Genomic DNA, 16,326 nt, shown 5'->3' on the forward strand with positions numbered 1-16,326 from the left:
GATATAAAGATGATCCGGTCACTGTTATTCAGGGGAAAGTTCATTGATTAGGACGCAGTAATGATGAGCTGCACATTTCAGACTTGAACATCTCATTGGATTAAAGACTGATCTTTATCCTCATCATGTTTTCTTTATTCAGACTGAGGGACTGCAGGTTGTCAGAGATCAGCTGTTCTGCTCTGATCTCAGCTCTGAAGTCCAACATCCATCTGAGAGATCTGGACCTGAGTGACAACGCTCTGAAGGATTCAGGAGTGGAGCTGCTGAGAGATCTTCTGGAGGGTCCAGACTGCAGACTGCAGACTCTCAGGTCAGTTCACTGACTCTCTGTTACTGCTGGAGATCTCATGTTTCATTAGATATTCATCCTGATTCTTCTACATCATTAACTTACATCCATTCAGTTGTAAATGTTCTTTTATTCATATTTTCATTTGTAGCTACTAAAGTAAGAACTGCAGACTTAGATGTTGTCTGATTCTTGAAGGAACTGGAATAGATGTTAGTTGTAAAAAGTAAATCTATGTTTTTAATATTTAGTAAACGATAACGTCTGAATAAAGTTCATCTGAAGTAATATTAGTTTTACATTAATAAAGTTTACTTTCTGAAGAAGACATGTTTTTGTTCCCATTCATTTAAATGTTGAGTAACATCTGATTATAAACTGATTTGTATCCTCATCATGTTTTCTTTATTCAGACTGGAGAACTGCAGTTTGTCAGAGATCAGCTGTTCTGCTCTGATCTCAGCTCTGAAGTCCAACATCCATCTGAGAGATCTGGATGTGAGTGCCAACTATCTCAAGGATTCAGAGAAGCTGCTGAGAGATCTTCTGGAGAGTCCAGACTGCAGACTGGAGACCCTCAGGTCAGTAAGGGGTCTCTGCTGGTTCAGCAGTATTAGGCGCGTTCACACCAAGTACTTTTCCCACAGTAGTTCCTGAGAACTTAAGTTCATGAGAGTTCTTTTAGTTCTGACGAACTAAAGCAGATCGCGTTCACACCAAAATGAGTTCCTGGGGGTGGATTAGGCAAATGAGCCGCTGACGTCACTTCTTCTTCTTCTGCTTAGCTTTTCCTGGCAGGCCGCAAACAACTTCACGGCGAGTACAGTAGGTGGCGTTATGCACCTTAAAGTTGCAATCCGCCAAAAAACCGAGAGAAGAAGAAAAAAAACTTCCGCTTCCGCTGTATGCTTGTGTTTACCTTCCGACCTCAGTCAGACACACTATGGAGTTGACTGAAGTTGTGGTTTTGGTGCTGAGTTATTTAAGCCAATAACTCAGCCACAAATACAGATCGCGGTTAAGAAGCCTTAACAAAAGGACTGGACGGCGACAAGCACACGCTATGGACATGTTTCGTCAGCTGAGGATGATGACCGTTATCACGCCCAAAGAACAGCAATGGTACGTTCAGTAAATCACATTAATACTATCTAATGCAGGATTTATGGAGTTATGTAGGGCTAATTTGTGTCTTTGTATGTATTCCAGATATGCGAATACTACGGAACGCGTCGTGTCCCGCGCTCTCTCTGGGTGAACCTCGGCCTGGTGCACACCAATGTGCAGTGGATCAAAGTGGATCTTTTCAACTCCTCTGTATTCGCCTGGAAGCAACCATTGGGGAGACGCAACCTAAACAAATCGCCACGGGGCAAGACACGCGCACAGCCCTTGAGGCATCTGAACAGCATGGAAATTGTAAATTGACAATAAAGCTGATCTTTTGTACTGTGCATTTGGTTCTCTCTTTTATTTACCACAGTCAACAGACACAATTACAATAGTGCAGACACACCTTTGTGCAAAGATGAAATGTCAGTATCAAAACAGTACTCATACTGTATATTTGTATATTAATATGAGTATATTATTATGTTAAATGTGTGTTAAAGACAATGGGATGAGGTTGAAAGCTCTTTAAAAAGCTTTTGTATACCATCTTTACTGTGATAAATACATACATGTTAAGCATACACATCTGAAGAACTACGTTACACACACACACACACAGGTTAATCTGTGTACCGCTGCACTGCTGCTGGTTTAAACAAAGACAGTCATGATGCTAGTGCCGTGCATGTAGGTTCTCTTTTATTTATCAGAAGCAGATCAATAAGTGTCAGTAGTATCAAAACAATATAATAACAGTGGCAATATATATATAATCACAATAATACAAAATTAACTGTCCCAGGTGTAGGCAATTTGGGGTGAAGTGTCTTGCCCAGGGACACAACGACATCCTGACTGCAGTGGGGTTTGAACCTGTGCTCCCCTGATCCGAACACCAACGCACCAGACCACTGCATCACACGCCTCCCAACAAGTCATTGTACAGTTTATCAACGACAAGTTTTTCTTAATTTTTGTATTGAAGGCCTGTTGGATTTAATCAGCTCGCTTAGCACTGCCAGAAGCCCAGCCTGAAAGGTATTTTGTTGCTCCAGCTCGATTCCTGGGCCTTGTGTGAATGCAGCAGCCGTTCGTCGTGCATCTCCTTGGCACGCAGGTCCTCATTCTCCTTGCTGACCATGGCACGGCAGTCCATGGTGTCAAGGAAGCTGTCATCGCGTGCCCACTTTCCTAAGGTGAAATATGCAAGATACAAGATCAGTTTAATCGCAACAACGACACAACATTGTCCAAATACCAGAAGGGGAGCAGCCCATAACAGAGAGCCCCCCACGTCAGAGTCATCACTGTGGGCGATCTCCACCTCTGAGGCCCAATCCCAAACCACTCCCTCGACCCTACCCCTCCGTGACGGAGTGAACTCCGTCTGTAGCCACACTCGCAGCTCAACGAGGCTCCCTCCTGTCAGATGGAGGGAGTAAATACAGCGGCAAGCTTTGGGACAAACTCCCCTCTCTCCGGCAGAAACAGGAAATGCCGTAACTGTATGTAACAACGGTTTCAAATCAGCTTCTCTTAGACAAAAAATGTAAATTAATAACTCAAATAAAACTCCAAACATCTTTCATTGTGTTACTTTTTTGTAAAGCTCTTTTAGTTTTAAACCTGATGTTTATAAGCTTCTTAGTTTTTGCAACAGTCGGTAAATATACACAACTTTATAATAAAATGCACACATTTACCTTTTTCTAGACTAACCACAGGTATGATCCTAAGTTAAAAAAATATGAGGTTATCATGAGGTTGTTAACATCGCAATTTATCAGTGGATGTTTGCTGGAACTACTTTTTAACAGCGTGTTTCCTGACGGACACACACAGCGTGACTCCGGTCAGGTAGAGACCGGTCTCAAGTCAGCACCGATGCAGACTCGCTGTTTGAGGGCTTGATAGCCCACTCCCCCTCCACACCTCTCCACACTCGTTGGTTTGGAACAGCACTTAATGTGGCGGACCCTCCGCGCGAACAGAGGGGTAGTGTGTAGGGGTAGGGTGTAGCATGTCGTTGTGTCCCCGAGACACTTCACCCCAAAGTGCTCCTGTGGGGATTGCCCACAGTATTGAGTAGGTAAGCTTTGGATAAAAGCGTCTAACAAGTGACATGTAATGATTCAAAAAGCTTTTGGTGGCCATATTGAATAACAAACCAATGTGGTTTACTTGTTATCCACAGTTTAGCTGCTAAATGTTACCTTTACAAAGCTACGCTGAAAACACAGCAAAGTTCATATAACGGTATTAGGTTAGTTGAAACTAATATTTTTATAGTTAAACTCAACACTTTTCTTTGTGCTCCACATATCTAAATGTATAAAGTGTGTTTTCACCTCCGTTCCCTCCTGTTTGCTGCAGTATGGCAGCAGCGGTCAGGATGGGATCCTCTGTGATCAGATAGTGGTCCTGATGGTGTCCGCTGACCGGGCGCAGGCTGCCTACTCTCAGCAGGGGGGAACTGAACGTGGAAACTGTGTTTCTCTGAGGGATCCTCCATGTAGTCTGAGAAGCCTTCTGAGGAAACAAGGTCAAACTATTTAGGATAATACTATGAGAAGGAACAATGTTAAGCCAGTAAATAGAATTTCAATTACATTTCTACTTAAATGTGCAAAAATATTAGAACATCAGTCTTTGTGGCATGCAGGTAATCAACTGTTTAAGCTTTTACCATTAACATGTAGAATGAATGTTGCAAATTACTTGAAATTAGAGCAACTACAATCTATTGTTTACCTCAGTGTAGCCACACAGGTCCAGCTAGCATGCTAATTGCTAACGTTATATTATCGAGTTATCCCGGAGGGGAAAACTAGTTTCTAATCCTGAGAGAAACACCTCGCCTGAAACACACGATTAGTGCCATGAGTTAGTGAAGCAAATTACAGAACATTGCACACTTATTCACAAGTCAAAACGTGTTCATAGCGGGCATGGATGAGAATAGCTAGCTAGCTAGATGTTATTAGCCTGTTTGGACCTAACGTTAGCAAGTTCTACCGTGGCTAGCTCGATCTACTGAGCAAATAAAAGTACATCTAAGACCAGTATTGTGCAGATTAAAACAGTGCAGTGCATGTATTTTATTTTACCTTGGTAGTCGTCCCGACATGACTTTGCCAGGTCTGCTAACTTTGCAGAGCCACAGCAGAAACTGCATTCAGTAGAAGCTTCTGAATGTGGCGCTTCGCGTCCTCCGAGTCAATCGCCAGAAGCGCAGACACATCCTCATCCTCATCACTCCACCGCTCCAATTGATTTATTTAGTGTTGCTATAATAACTGCTTTCACAAAAGGAATCTCTTCGTGTGTGCTGCGAAGCGAGGAAATACAATGGCCGCTTACAACAAAAAATTCTGAGTCAAACGGGCGTGGTTTGCATTCCGCACAGCCAATCAGACGTAGGAACTACTTTCTCCCACGAAAGACCCTGCTCTGTGGCAGGGACTGAAAAGCGAGTCTCGCGAACTAAGTTGAGCTACTTTAGTTCCTGGGGCTTTTTGGTGTGAACGCAAATATATCGTAGTTCTGATGAACTATTGTGGGAAAAGTACACCAAAGTACTCCGGTGTGAACGCACCTATTGTATGAACCACAGGGAGGTGTTTCTCTCACTGGGGAAACAGATCAGTGATGTTACCCACTGACTGCAGGCTCTCTCATTCTTCCATCAACTATAGAAGGCCAGCTGAACATGCAAAGCCACACTTTAGTAATCCACTCTCTAACAGACGGGGTTTTACAGAAGAGTGGGAAAGGTGGTCTGTTCTTATGGGATGTTTTTAGTTCCTTGACTAATGACTGTTACTTCGTGTAATGCAGCTGAGAGCTGTGGCAGGACGTCGTAGTGTTTGCAGAGAAGATATGATGGGATGTAAAGCATGAGATCAGGACTCTGAAGCTGACTCAAAGAACTAACACTTATTTTAAACTGGATCTCAAACTGTTGGATTGTGTTCATCCCTACAGGATCAGAGGAGGAGAGACGATCATAGCCACGATCCAGAAGACCTGTGAGTACTGAAACCATATCCTCCATTCATCAAGATACTAAACTCTTGAATGGAGCATGACCTCAGAGGAAAACAACACTCTTCTTTCTCTCTTCATCATTCTGTCTGTTTCTCTTAGTTTTATTATCATCATTATTCTCTCTCTCTCTCTCGTCTCAGGTGACAGGAAGTGAAGACACACAGAAAGGTGAGAGGTCGTGCCAAGTGAAGTTTATTTATTGAGGTTTCACCATGGAATAAATGTAGTTATAGTTCAGGGATTCCAGACAAACCCATGAACCCTAAAACGTGTAATTAAATTGTGTGTTTTATATTACATACATATTACATTATATTACATGCAGAGCCTTTCTGTTCAATTAAAACCCAAGGAAATAAACATTTTCAAGGTTAGGTGTTTACAAATGCTTGCTGTTTAATAACCAAAGAACAATTACAACAAAAAGCGAGTCAGAAATGTTTGTAAATACATGAAAACACCCAAAAAAAAAGAAAAAAAAAGATTGGATAAAAAAAATCAGAAACACAGGAGAGCTCCGACATAAAGACGGTACGACTCAGTTCCTAAAGTCTGACTCCATTATTACTTTGTTTGGTGACGTTTCATTATTCTAGATCTTACTGATTATAATTATCCATATTTCTTTTAATAAAGTCCTATGAATAATATATTTTCCCTTTTATCGTATTTTCGACTTCATCCAGATCTCAGGTTCCAGCATCACGTGATTTTTGGTGCAGATACTTGATTTGGAGTTTTCATGATGTGTCTTATGTCAAAGTAGCGCGCCGTTACTGAATAAGGCATACAGTACATTACATTACATTACATGTCATTTGTTAGACGCTTTTATCCAAAGCGACTTACATACATTCAGTTCTGTGGACAATCCCCACAGGAGCAATTTGGGGTGAAGTGTCTCAGGGACACAACGACATGCTGACTGCAGTGGGACTTGAACTTGGTACCCCCTGATCCCAAGTCCAGCACTCTATCTACTGCCTATAGATCAAAGTGCAACTAAAAATATTGATTTGCTTCTAAATAAGGTTGTGGTTAAAAGATCAAAGGGTGGCCAGTGTTTCCCCCCCCCCCAAAAGCCAAAGGTCCCTTAACCTATTCGGGTGGCCCAAGCATCAAATAAGAAAATACATGCTAGTTCATGGCTACTGTAGACAACATTCTTGTTGCTCTGTGTTGCGTTGTTAATGAGTGAGACACACCGGAGTTGAGGATCTGTGGGGTTTATTCTCACAAAAATATAATTTTCAATTTAGGCATTTAGCAGACGCCTTATTCCAAAGCGACTTACAATGACCAACTACAGGGACATTCTCCCTGGAGTAACTGAGGGCTAAGTGCCTTACTCAAGGGCACACTAGTAGTGGTGTTCCAGGTGGGATTTGAACTCGCAACCTTCTGATCATCAGCCCACCTCACTATCCATTAGACCACCAAAATAAAATCTCATGAACATTTTTTTTTTATGGGATCCAGTTGTGGCGGACTATTTAATTGTGGCGACCCGCCACAAATAAATCAATGTATGGGAAACACTGGTGGCTGAACACGTCTTGAAATGGGTAATAATTCGCTCTAACCAGGGACGTGCACAGACATTTTGGGGGCCAGGGGCTCAAGTGAGAAAAAGGGCACATCCCATAATCATTTATTAAAAAAAATGTAAAACTAAAAGTTAAATAGTTGCACATCTCTGGCTTACCGACCAATTCATTTTAATACCCTCACACTCACGCAATTGTTTAACACTCAACATAATTCTACAAAATAATCAGTTAACACAGAGACAATGGTCTTCTTTAGTATTCACTACGCACAAGAGCAGACAACAACAAAGGAAACTATGCCACAATGTGCATGTTTTCTATGCTACTAGTTCAAATTGCTATAATAATTAGTTTATTTTAGCACAACATTAAGTCCTTTGAATTATTTTTGTGGTATTAAAATAAATAACACTTCAAAATCAACAAAAATCTTCACACAAAACTGAAAAAGGCTGTTCTCTACATAAATACGCAAACCAACCTACACTCCAAACTACAAGTAGGCCTACGTTTAGTTGCAACAATTACACTTAGTGCATTCTGCTCTCCTCTCCTACTCATTTACATCATTTAATTGGACAAAAATATTTATTAAGAACATGCAAAAATACTGCAACTTTACTGAAATTATTTTAAAATGTTTTGAAATCTGAAATTAAATATTTTGTTAATAACTTATTTTGTTACTAACTTTCTTTGTATCTTGTATCTTTCTTTGCACTTGGAAGTTGTTAAATATGTTTTGGTGTCTTCACTTGTTGTCTCTCCTTCCTCCCTTACAGCAGCAACCTTCTGGGGGCCAGTGTTTATTACTTCACTGTGGATAACAGGAATGTCCTTCTCAATAGCGAGGAGGAGGAGATCAGAAAGCCTCTCTTCTGTACATTGGCTTCTGAGTGTGTCTTTCACACACTGGCAGCTTAGTCATTTGTTCATCACCACTCACCTTCCAAATAAGCCAAGAAAAGCCGGTATAATGTGGGACAGTAAAGTGGGAGGTGCTGCTACCTGTCTGTCTGAAGGGACTGCCGATGTCCGCACCGCTGTGCGCGAGACGTGGAGGGAGGGAGAACAGCGGAACTTCACAGTCTAATCTCCCGACCTGATATTTTTATTTTTTATTCAATCAATATATTTTTGGAAAGTGTGCGCAAACAGCAGTAGATACATATTCATTTATTTAAAAAAATAAAAAAATAAAAAGCACCCCATAAAAAGGGCACTTTCTCTGGAGGAAGAAAAAGGGCAGGGGCTCAAGCCCACTTTGAGGTCTATGTGTGCACGTGCCTGGCTCTAACGAAGAGTGGGTTTAAAGGAACAATAAATATGCCATTTTGTGTTTTTGGTGGTCTTTGGTTGTCAACCATTTTTGTTTGTGAAATGTTGAAGTGATCCTACTGACTATCTTTATTTCTTCTGTTTTTGTTTTTGTCTGTGATGGGAATGTCATCTCCTATATGTTATTGTTATGTCCATGTTTGTGTCTTTAGCCTGTACAAAATAAAATTTAAAAAAATGTTGGCGGCCCACTTGCAATGCCTTCACGGACCACTAGGGGGCCGCGGCCCACAGGTTGGGAACCGCTGCTCTAGAGTTTATGGTTCATAGAGTCTCAACAATTTGTCAAACGATAGACACTATAAGACACCAGTTATATTGATTAATAACACTCGGTCCCTTTAGAGCTGAACGTACTCAGTCTGATTGTTTTCTATCTTCCTCCTCTCTTTAACAAACAACCAAACCATCATCAGAGCCAGAATCAATAACAGAAATACTTAATAATCACAGAGGGACATTGGTTCTAGTTACAGTCAAATAAAACCTTATCTATAATATAATATGATGCATGTTTTGGGGGTATTTTTAGTGCACTGCCTGGAGACACTACATACTGATATACACCTGAACATCAGCAGGAGAGGACTCTTTAAAGTAGAGACACTACATATACTGATATACACCTGAACATCAGCAGGAGAGGACTCTTTAAAGTAGAGACACTACATACTGATATACACCTGAACATCAGCAGGAGAGGACTCTTTAAAGTAGAGACACTACATACTGATATACACCTGAACATCAGCAGGAGAGGACTCTTTAAAGTAGAGGCACTACATACTGATATACACCTGAACATCAGCAGGAGAGGACTCTTTAAAGTAGAGACACTACATACTGATATACACCTGAACGTAAAGTCCATAGTAACGCTTTCGGTGTCAAAACATAAAATACTGCTTTAATAAAGTTTCAATTTAAACTGAATCAGATTTTATATCGGAGGAAAACGCTGCCATCAAAATGATTAAACCCCGCGAAGATATATAAATATTTTTTGCTGTGAACACATTTCTGCTTCCTCTCTTTTTTCCGACCCCTTCGCTGTCGTTCTCTGTAATAACTCACTCTGCCAGGCCATGAATAGTTAATACTCTGGAGGTGGGAAGAATCTCAAACAGAGCGGGCAGATGCTGCTGTACCACAGAGCCTCTGATGAATTAGGATAAGCTTTTGACATGTTAAACGCACACTGGAGAATACCTCCATCCGTCTTAGTAATACCTCGTCTTGTGAAAACATTGCCATGCTACAGTTTAGTTTAGTTTATTTGTTTATAGTGTCGTGGACAGTCCCCATTGATCAGCTGTCACAAAAAACAGTAAATGTTGCAGCTTTAGCCGACATTGCTAATTTCCAGTTGCTGTCCACGACCAGATGATAATAGACACCTTTTTAAAATACATCAACAGCATTAGTTATAAAGAAAGGATGAAAGACAAGGAGATACAGGCGAAAGGATAAAAGAGAGCATTAAACAACTCACGTTACTACATACAGTACATGTCACATATAGCACAGCAGAAACATCCTGTCCGTGCATCCTCACAACATAAATATCATATTCTTTTTTCCATCGGGTTGCAGTCGGGTGAAAGAAGTCTTATCTTTTGTGTTGTCTGGCTGTCTGCATTTCAATTTTACACCCCAGTGGGCTCTGTTAAACCAATGCAGACACAGAGAGACCTTTTGAAAGAAGTCTAAATGCCGTTAGAAGAGGGCTGGCTCCCGGTGAGATTATGAAAACTTCACGATGTGATTGCTCAGAGTCTGTATATCGGTGGGAGGTCTCATCGTGTGTTCATCAGGGAGATAAAAAACACTTGCATACAAACACAGACACATTACAGAAACACAGGAGCGTTGTTATTCACTCACTCTTATGAGTCAAAGCAGGAACAGGTGATTCCCTCGTCTCCTCCGTAAAATACACAGACTCACGCTCTGTTGCTATGGCACCAAGAAAGTGAAAGAAAGCTCTATACATGAAGATACTCAGTCATCGAGGTTATGGGATGTCTAGAGGGTAAGGTATTTGTTCTTCCTCCTAGAAAACGTATGAACATCTCTAACAAGTGTGCTCGCTTTTGACTTTGAAAAAAGACTGAAGTCGTACTTCTTCGTGTTCAAATCTATTCATCTTATTTAGCCCCGTCCCCTTTTCTACTTCTGTTTCATATGTGTAAGTTTGTCTGGTTTAGCACTAGCTGCAATGTAAACAATACTTTTGATTTGGGATCATTCTCAGATACACTGCGGCGATAGGATGGTTTTACAGCATCCATATTCTGTAAGTGACTGCAGGATGACATATGGAAAAGGCCAAAAATCACATATGTTTATTAACTCTGTAGTGTCTTTTAGTGTAGATGTCTCCGTTATGATGAGCTACGAACGTTTATAATAACTCTCACTGCCAGAAGAGGACACAAAGGCCAACAAAACAATATAATAAAAACAAGTTAACCTACAGATCAAACTATAGTGTGATATCTACTAACTAGCAAATGTTAGCTATCTATCCAATAAGCTGGCTAGCGAACTCTATATATCTATCCATCTTGCAAACATTAGCTGCTGTATCTACTTCACAAGCTAACTAACTAACTAACTAACTAACTAACTAACTAACTAACTAACTAACGAGTAATTATAAAATCATGGTGACGTGTTTTATTTAAGCCAAACGAGCCGCTTTCATACAGCAGCAGCTCCAAACATCGCCCTAAATTCTGAAATGTACATGTAACCCTAACCCTAACCCTAACCCTATAATTAACTTTCGTTTGAAGTATTCAACCTAATATGGTCAACTGTGGCGAACCGTGTCTATCACAACTGGACCTTCTGTAGACACACACACCCCCCGCCGCCGCCGCCCTGACGGTTCGCCACTGGATCTCAACACCCTTTAGTGGGGTATTTACAGACGTAGAATTAAAATCTGTTCAGCTTGTGTTAACCATAGAACCATATGAGGCTTACAACCAAAACACATTCAGACAACCATTGACTTTCAGACAGGAAGTGGTGGAATGCTAAGTCTTTTCCGAGGTTTGAGGACTCATTCTTGCACCTCTCTATTGCCAGACACTCAGGGTTCATACGGGTGCTGGAAATCCTTGAAAATGCTTGAAATTTAAAGTGGACCTATCATGCTATATTTGAATAATATAGTGTAGGACCATACCTATATAAGGCATATTTATACTTTTTTTTTTCAAAATACCAAACAGATCATGCATTTTAGCCATGCCTCATTTTGCTCAATTTGAAAAATGTTAGCTCTGTTTTTGCAAGGGCAGATTCAGTGAGAACAGCACCACCTACAGGCCTGGCATATGTACTACAGCGTCTCCAGCGCTTTCGAACGGCAATGGCCGTGGCTGTCTCCTCCTGATTGGTGGAGTTGGCCCAATAGCCGTAGCGCCACCGTCCTGACGTCAGGACAGTGTTCAAATCTGGATCAGTTTTTATCAGATCCGTTGCAGCCCCTTTTTTAGAGATTTGGGTATGGAGGAAAATAGAGAGGGTTGTGTTTTCTGACACTTGGTGAGTTCCCTGGAACACCGGGGACACATATTCATGTATAAAAGACGTACAAAAGTGCATTTTGCATGATAGGTCCCCTTTAAATAAAAACATCTATTTTGATTCTGGCTTTTCTCATCCAATAAACCGTCACGGTAGCATTACCTTACTGATCCCTCTTATAATAGAAAAAAACACGTTACTTTACCAGCAGAGAGAAGATGGATTATTACATTATTAATGTGACTAATAAAGAGCACTTTGATTATTAAGTATTATTCTGTTGATGGATGTCATTACATTTGGTGAAAAGCTCATAATGACTTGTTTAAGACTCGTTTTTTCAAAGTTTAGGACTTGGACTTGACTTGAACTTGCCCATCCTGACTTGAGACTTGACTCGGACTTGAGTGCAAGACTTGAGACTTACTTGTGACACACACATCTTGTAAATTAGTAGCTTTGTGTTTTTATTTAAGTCGCTGTTCATAGTTTTTTATATAAAGCAGATTTAATGATATCCTATGGTCGTTGATGTGTGGATGCGGTGTCGTCTTTTGATAACTTTGTTGAGCTTGTTTTTAGCTTGCCTCTGTGTTTAGTGTCCTGTCTGTCTGTAACTTTGTGTGGTAGTGTTACCACTGACAGGTCTCTCTTGAAAATGAGACCTTGTGTCTCAATGGGATTTTACACCTGTATAAATAAAGGCTAAATAAAAATAAAAATAAAAATGTCTTTTATTTTATCTCACTGAACAAAGTCCCTGTGTGTGAACTGCTTCAGCTGAGGAGGCTGGATATGAAACAGAGGGGGGAGCTGCAGAGAGAAAGGGAAGTTGAAAAGGAAGTAGGAAGAATGAAGTCATACTTGTCAGACTGCCAGACACCATTTTACAGCTCGGAGCAGGAGGACAACAACAGGGTGAGTGTTAACACCAGGATCTGCTTTCTAACACATTCATTATTTACTCTGTTTTACTGGATGTCAGAAAATAATACTTCTTGGTTAAAAATCTGCATCCTAGAGTCCATTGAGACTTCTGCAAGTGTTGTAAACTTTTATTATTTCCTTTTTCATGAGTCATCAGAGTTACATAACATGTGACAGCCCAGCGCAGACAAAATGGAGAGCGGCCTGAAGTCTCATACATTTCATGTATTTGAACCAAGTTTATTATTAAGGTGTGTGTGTGTGTGTGTGTGTGTGTGTGTGTGTGTGTGTGTGTGTGTGTGTGTGTGTGTGTGTGTGTGTGTGTGTGTGTGTGTGTGTGTGTGTGTGTGTGTGTGTGTGTGTGTGTGTGTGTGTGTGTGTGTGTGTGTGTGTGGTTTATCACTCAGACTGGAGAAGATGAGTGATTTAAAAGTTGAGGAAGAGGACAAATCTCCAGTCCCCAGCTGTCTGTCTCTGAAGAGTGACGGGTCTATGGGGGACCCTCCAGACTTCAGTAATGAACCTGGACCCTCAGACACAAAGTAATAGTTTCTACTGTAACCTGACCTGAAGAGGATTCAGTATTTTGGTATCTGACATAGCTGTGGGAACATGTTTGAAATGGGGGTGCTGTGGGGATGACACCAGGGCCGGTTCTGACCAGTTTGCTGCCCTAGGCAAGATTTTAGCTAGCGATGAAAAACCTCTACAAAAGACCAACACACTACAAACAGAGAAACCTATTGACATGGTGGACAGCTTATATAAAAAGGCTTCAAATGTATTCATTATTGTATGAACATGTTTTAATTGGGTCACATCCTCTAGGGGGGTTAAAAACATTTTAAAGTAAAATGCTTCAATCTGGTGCACTTTGAGCGCCCAATCACTAGAGACCTGATCTAGGGAGTACAACTTTAAACACCCATATGAAAAAAATCGGTTTGCATTTAATATTAATAATCAAATAAGTATGTGAACATAACCAATAACCTACCATAGCCAATAACAAATAAATGTAACTTATTTTATTTTTGTGGTTCATTTATATCTTATTTTACCAGTTAACATTTATTTATGCATATTTGTTAATCTCTCCAGTTTTAAACGATATGTCTGGTTTACTGTCCTATAGTATACATTGGAATGATTTCAAACCGGTTTTTATTTATCCCAATAATTATAAAGGAGTGCCTTGGAAATATTTGTTTACATAAATTGTGATCAAACCGTTTGAGACCCACTGAGATAACTTAGACTAAAGTGAACTATCTGACACTGAGAGTCCTTCACCTCACTGAGCCTCAGTCTGACAGGAGAGCTCTCCCTCCACATTATTGTAGAAACAGCTTCTTATATCCGTTAGCGCAGTAGAAGCTAACAGCAATCCCCGCCGGTACCGGTGCGCCCTCTCTCTCTCTCTCTCTCTCTCACTTTGCCTGTGAGCTGCGGGCGACTGATAAGCCAACATCCCCCACTTTCATCACTTACAGCGCCCATCGTACAGGGCAAATGGAAAATGTAACCGGGGGAAAAGGGTGCTATCTTTAATTAATTATGAATGTTGTTACATCAAAGCTGAAAATTCGTGTTTTTTGTATTATATTTCTATTTAATCTTGTGGACGTGCAGATTCCCTGTCCTCCATCAGAGGATGTTTCAGCACCCTCAGCACCCCTACTTCCCACGGCCATGGTATCTCATCATCTAAACTAGGGGTGGGGAACCTTTTTCCTCTCAAGGGCCATTTAAATTTTTTCAACATCCTCCGAGGGCCGTACAAATTATTGACCTCTGCTTAACCTGTTACGCACCGCCCCCCCCGGTACCGGGCGGATAAACGCGTCATTTGCAGGAAACAACGTCTAAGGAATCTTAATATTTAATAAACTATGAATATTTTATATCCTTGTAACAGGAAGAAACTCAGCTAACTGATCTTTTTAATTTTTTTTTTCAAAAAAAACCCACAATGCTAACACTCAGCCTCTGAATTAGCCACGAGCGAAAAAATGTAACCTAAAACTGCACCTAAACTCACTCATAACTCCCTTATTACTTATCCTAGATGCACAGCCAACCACTCGTTTTGCATCTCCTGGAGACACAGAATCTGGGGGTGCCCACCTCAACACTCAGTGATAAACATTTGCGACGCTATAAACGAAAGCGTACATCATAACATGTGGAGCTAGGTAGCTAGAAACGCTAACATGGCTTACCTTGGTCAAAACTGGTCTTCAATGGCATTATAACGATAAAAAAACGATGCTGCAGTTAATCCATAGGTTAATCCAATGTGTCTGTGTCCTCTTTGAAATGATTTCTGATAATCCATAAGCAATAAAACTGCTTTTTCGTTTCCAAATGTCAGAGCGAGAGATCGGTCCACCCTGCTGCAAAATTACATGCGCGAAGCCCCCACCGTTTGTTTTCATAACGAGTGTGTGTGGGGGCCTCCCCCTTCGATTCTATTGGCTCTAACGGTCAGAAAGAGGTGTCAACCATCAAAATCGACCAAGGGGGGCCAGAGATATGGAAAAAAAAACATTTTCACCCAAATCACCTCAGAGGTGGGGTGGTTTTGGCTAAACCTCTCTAAAAAGGTCAAATGTCACTTGTTTTGCATCAATCTTGATACAGGGTACTTATTATATGTTGTACTTTGGATTCCTAAAGCTTTCAGTCTACTAACCCATCATCCAAGGGTAGTTTTCACTATAAGTAAAAAAGAATATTTGGACGGACACTATAATTTACAGTTTTTTACTATGTAAAATCTGAATTTTCTTTAAAATAAAAAACATCTATATTGATTATGACACTTCTACATCCAACTCACAGATGTAACCTTGCTTTTATAAAAGAAATTATTCATATAACCCTTTTAGAAGTTAAGTTGTACTAATTAGTTTTGGGCATGTCATTTTCGAGCCTGAAACATGAAAAACAGGCTTGGTGCTTAACAGGTTAAAAATACTACGTGCACGGTGTGGCATGACCACCAAAACAGAAAGATATGGACACAAGATGTGTGCAAATGTATTTAGTTTCCTATCCATGTGGACATGATTTAACTGTAAGCTATCTACCTGATCACAAGGGTATATTATATAGACCTTTTTTTAAATATCAAACTAGAATTTTCCCCCTTGTTGTACCTTTGGTGAGAATCAGCTCCACTAATGTAAAGTGCTATAAAGGATGTGTTCATCTCCACAGAGGGAAGAGGAAGAGTGGTGTTCCTGTGGAGGAGCAGCTGTCCAGCTGTGCTCTGTGTCAGGACGTCCTGAAGGATCCAGTCTCTACCAGCTGTGGACACTGGTTCTGCAGACAGTGCTTCACCTCATACTGGGAGCAGCGCCCTCCATCAGGAGACCCCTCCTGTCCCCAGTGTGGAAAAAGATCCAGAACCAGAGCTGGCCTGCAGACAGCCAGTCAGACCAGCTCTGTACGAGGTAAGAGGCCGAACACATGCAGCGTCTTATTCTTCTTCCTGGTTCATTTGTTTTTTGTATT

General features: G+C 40.8%; 2 long non-coding RNA genes across 2 annotated transcripts; both read left to right on the plus strand.

The window, feature by feature from the left end:
• The first annotated feature begins 718 nt into the window (after nt 1-718).
• LOC117495295 lies at nt 719-8,346 on the plus strand. The gene is made up of 4 exons (XR_004557170.1): nt 719-873; nt 5,390-5,433; nt 5,593-5,620; nt 7,785-8,346. It is a non-coding gene; the product is annotated as an uncharacterized LOC117495295 (long non-coding RNA).
• A 4,291-nt stretch (nt 8,347-12,637) lies between these two features.
• LOC117495305 lies at nt 12,638-16,087 on the plus strand. Its single transcript, XR_004557172.1, has 3 exons — nt 12,638-12,798; nt 13,215-13,349; nt 16,030-16,087. It is a non-coding gene; the product is annotated as an uncharacterized LOC117495305 (long non-coding RNA).
• The last annotated feature ends 239 nt before the right edge of the window (nt 16,088-16,326 follow it).

Source organism: Trematomus bernacchii, unplaced genomic scaffold, assembly GCF_902827165.1.
Source record: "Trematomus bernacchii unplaced genomic scaffold, fTreBer1.1, whole genome shotgun sequence".
In the NCBI taxonomy this organism is placed as follows: Eukaryota; Metazoa; Chordata; class Actinopteri; order Perciformes; family Nototheniidae; genus Trematomus; species Trematomus bernacchii.